At 50.3% G+C, this 5,000-nt stretch overlaps 1 protein-coding gene across 6 annotated transcripts in view; it reads left to right on the top strand.

The window, feature by feature from the left end:
* RIPOR1 (RHO family interacting cell polarization regulator 1) overlaps positions 1-5,000 on the top strand; it is a 184,187-nt gene that overhangs the window by 73,303 nt on the left and 105,884 nt on the right. The gene's annotated exons all lie outside the window — the stretch shown is intronic.

Below are 5,000 nucleotides of genomic sequence, written 5' to 3'. Positions count from 1 at the left end.
TATATTGTGTGTATATATATATGTATGTATTACAATTTGTAATATAGGCTATATATTGTGTGTGTGTGTGTGTGTATATATATATATATATATATATATATGTATGTATGTATTACAATTTGTAATATAGGCTATATATTGTTACAGACGCGGCTTTTAGATGTTATATGGACCGAGCGGTGGTGTATTTAACCGCGTCCGAACAGTTACTCCCCGATTAAAACCCGATTTCACCCGACGTTGACCAGATCGCCCCACGGATATTCAATCGGGAAACCTCTAAAGCGACCGAAAGAGAAGAAGAGAGAAGAAAGACAGAGTTTGGAGGAAGAACAGATTTATTATACACACACAAGCAATATTTTAGAGCGCGACCAATATTATTTACAGCAATAGATGGAAAAGAGCAGTCACACAGTGCATTGTTAACTTATTCTATTTCATTTACTTAATCCCCAAGACAAACGAGTAGGACAGGACGTTCACACTCACACGATGGATATTGCAGGCAGGTAATCGCTCGAGGTTGATGGCTTGAGAGGAAGGCAAGGTCGGAGGCCGCAGCACCCCTCGCGGTTTTGGCGGGAAAACCTCCGTCGCGTATCCGCGGCCGTCACGCGCTGGCTCGGCACACCTGCTCCTCTTCCTGGGGTGGAGCCGTCTCCCTCCGTTCAGCGCGTCTCTCCAACGGCAGGGGATATTGCATGCAGGCAGGCAGGTAGGTATTGCGGTGGATTGCGCTCCTCTTCCAGGTCATCCCCCAGCGTATCTCTCAAGCCCTCTCCTTGGTGCAGCCTCGTTGCTCCTCTCCAGTCATCTCTCATCTGCACTCCACTAGTAAAGCAGTCCCCTGCAGTCGCTTTTATCACCTCCAGCGAAATCAAGCCGCCGACTCCGAGGGCCCGCCTACCGGGTCACTCACCGCAGTGTTGATTGGCTGTTAGGGCTGGTTCACTCCTTCCCTCTTACGACGAGGTGGAGACACGCCTTTCTTCCCCAACCTTACCTCGTGGCCAATGGTGGTTTGAAGAAAACCAGCCAAAATGCAGAAGGCAATTGGAAGGGAGGTTTTGGGGAAACTGGAAGGGCCTATGCTTATTTTGTTTGATACAATGCAAAGTCAATCTAGTGGAAAACACATACTTAGCCTACATGGAATAAGGAAATACACTATTTAAAAGATATATCGTGACCTGCGTGTATGTTCTATGAAATTAATTAGGAGGACGGCTGCGACCATTATTTACATTACCAGGATGTTACCATACCAAAACCATACTCTTCACATCCGTTACCCTTCCTCCAAAATTGTTACACTCCTCAAAACCCGTTACACTTCTCAAAACCCGTTACACTTCTCAAAACCCGTTACACTTCTCAAAACCCGTTACACTTCTCAAAATCGTTACACTGCACCCTCCTTTCTTCAGGCACGTCCTCGGGCCTACTAGACTTAACTGAGTGTGACATGTAGGTGTAATTCCCTCTACAATTAACCTGACCCTGAGTGTGACAATTTTAAAACACAAATAAGTATGTCCCCCTATTGCATTGCATCCTGTCTAACAGACTCAAGCCCACAGCTAACCGAATTACGGAATTATTCTGAAACTATACATTTACGGTGGGGAGCATTATTTACAATGACGTGATTTCTTATTTACAACGCAACCCAGGACCTGTGTGTTTTTTTTCTTTTTCTTTTTAGGGAACAAGAGAAAGAAATTCCTGTTGGGAGGGAGGAGACAGCACGCATTGCATCGATGCACCAGTACCAATACCACCAAAGCACCCAAACACCACAAAGCACCCAAAAACACCATCCGGTGCTGTTACCATGGCTCATAATAAACACAACAAAAGAACTGGTGGTGGTCTTCTCCTTCTCTGCTGGGCCGATGTTCTTCCCGACGTCTTCTGGCTTCATGCGGCCTATTTGGACATACTAAAAAAAAAAAGCACAACTTGTGTCCATTTTTATTTAGGGCCTCAGGGGCCAACTAAGGGTGGTCCACCTGTTTGGCATAGGTGCCACCTTACCGAGGTCCGCAAGCAAGATTCCCTGGCCACTATGGCCGGTTTCCAACAGAGGTGCCCTGCCCCAGAACCTGGGGTCCATCAAGTGGTACTTGGCCGCAGAACAGCGGTCCATAAAGTGGTACATCAACGCAATGCATGCTGGTTCTGGGAATCTCGGGCGCACAATGGCCACCTCACGCACGCTCCCATCGGCACCCAATGGCGCACAGGTCATGTGGGAGACAAAAGAAAGACAATTGAGCGAGGGGTAAGGTCACAAGGGTACACGTCAATAAGGCAATGCAAGGTGAAATGCGTACGGAGGCCGAAGTGAGAAAGCTCGTCCCTACCGTACGTCACCCCCCTGTCACCTACCCTACCCTTGTTCCCACCCCATATGTACAAAAATCTACACATTTACAAATTCGTCACTACTGTCACGTCTTCCCCATATTTCCCTTATACCAAATTCGTCTCCACAATCCCGTTACTTCAAAATTTGCCATCACCAATTCATCATCAATCCTCATAAGGAGGGAGAGATGGAATTACGCACAATGTCACACCCACGTCATGATGCGTCTCACAATCCAAACATTTGCATCATAAAAAATAATCAAAACATGGCATGGTGTGGAGTACCTGTCACCTCAGGTGAGTGGATGCAGATGGTGTGAGGAGATCCTTCATCCTAACTATCCTCTAAATGATTTTAACACACTTTACACTACCCGGGGTCTTTCCCTGCCAATCCATTGGCCAACTTACACTATGGGTTCTAATAACCAATTCCCATTGGCCAAACTGTGGTGCTCCTCAATTTGGGGTCTCACTCCCCCGATTCATCTCCCGGTGCTCTAGCACAATTTCTGGGCTGCGACGTGTACCTCTCCCAACAGGTCTACCCACCTGCACACCTCCACCACTGCAGTTGCCACCCGAGCTTACCTAGCTCCTCACCCTAACCTATCTAACTGGGGCAGGCCCCTCCTGGCTCTGTCACCCCACTCGGTGCCCTCTGGCACTGGGCTACCCGGGTCCGTCCTCCGGATCCTCGGGCCCCATCCACAACAACTACTACCGGCTCCCAGAGCCCACCTGCGGCCTCACCTGGCCGACATCCTCACAGTGGTGGAGCGCCCAACCAACTACACACACTAACAGGCTACACGCCCAGCCATTTCCACAACACCAACGCACCCATCCACATACCATTCTGTCACCCGCACCACAGATGCCAATATCCAACTACAATTTACCTATACCCTCTACCTAACACTTACACTACCCGCCCCGGGTATCCGTGATGGGGGTCCACTCTTCCCCCATTCACACCTTCGCACCATCCACTCCACTCCACAATTTCCACCATACTCACTCCACGACCATCCATTCCATTACTCCATACCATTTATTCCATACACCTGCCCTCCATTCACCTGTCGTTGCACACCTGTGCAATCTCACCTGGTGCCACCTGCACCCTCCTTTCTTCCTGGACCACTTGGTCATCACAATACACAATCACCATCACTCACTCATACACTGCTCCACACACCTGTCCAGTTGCACACCTGTGCAATCACACCTGTTCAATTCTCACTCACACGGCATCATCTCAGCTAACTACTCCCTTCTGAAACTTGCGCTTCCCAGTCGTCCCTTTAAACTATTGCGCTCCCTCGTCATTATCATCCATACTAATCTACCTGCGTCCCCACTACAGGTATCAGTCACTAACTAATCTTAACGTTACCTAATGTCATCTTCGCTAGATCCCTATCAATATAACCTAACCCACCCGGGCTAGTTTTCACTGCCATACACCCCATAATCTATTGCTCCTTTGCCCCCCACCTGTGAGGGATGGTGGATTTGCCATCCCACCACATCGGGGGTCTCTCACTACCAATTTCGCTCGTCCAAATCCAACAATTCAAAAATTTTCCATTTACTGCCAATTCTATTCACTTTTCTAAATTTCGTTTCAAATCACTACTATCACTATCACCATCACCCGTCTACTTATTACATCCTCTCGGTGCGCCAATTCACATCACCCGTCTACTTATTACATCCTCTCGGTGCGCCAATTCACATCTACAGCCCGGCTTCGTACAGCCGAGCACTGAACGCGGATTCTTTTGTGCTGGCGGCTGGATGCGTCCCGCATTCGGGGCCGGGGCGGGGGCTTACCCGGGCCGAGATCCCATGCACCACTTCGGCGTGGAGCCATCCAATGTCCCGATCTCGACCTGCCGGCACGTCTCAATAGAAAGTGGTCGCCATGACGACCCTTCCTATCGAGCTGCCCGCTCCGCCTTGTGGAGCCCGGACGCGGCCGCTCCACGCGAGGCCCAGCGTGGATCGCGCACGGCGGTCCTTTCGAACCCGCCGTGGCTCGGATCTCCGCTGGTTCTCGCGGCACGCGAAGCCCGGCACGCACCGAGGGCCCGATCCGGCTAAAAGTCGACCTAACCTTTAACCCGGTTACCGTCGACGCTTCACCTGCAGGCTTACATGCATACGCTACCTCTTTCTTGCTCATACATGCAGCCGTTCCCATTCTCCTCGTACCTTTTCTTTCACACCTCGGTACACTCACTCCGCTCACCGACTTGGTCACACACCTGACCACCGAACACTTTGGCACACATTCGTTGCTCGCACACCTCACCAATACACCGCTTCGCGCCCCTTTCTCGGTCACCTCCTTTGTGACGATCACAGGTGTGCTCTCACCCGCACACCCAACCACGTGTCTCACTACCAATTCCAGCGTGCATTCCCACTCACGCTCTACCATTCCAGGTGTGCATCCTTCCATCCCAGGTGTACATCCTCGCTCACCTATCACAACCAGCTCACGCTCCGTTTCACTCTCACTACTCTCACCTCCACTCTCAGTCGCGCACTCACCCTTACTCTTGACAGCATGCGCTTTCCCCATGCACCCGTCCGTTACACACCTTTCTCGCGCA

This window comes from Myxine glutinosa, chromosome 9 (genome assembly GCF_964187855.1).
Source record: "Myxine glutinosa chromosome 9, kmMyxGlut1.1, whole genome shotgun sequence".
NCBI lineage: Eukaryota > Metazoa > Chordata > Myxini > Myxiniformes > Myxinidae > Myxine > Myxine glutinosa.
Note: the sequence above shows the minus strand (reverse complement) of the source record. Positions and strands in the feature narration are given on the sequence as shown.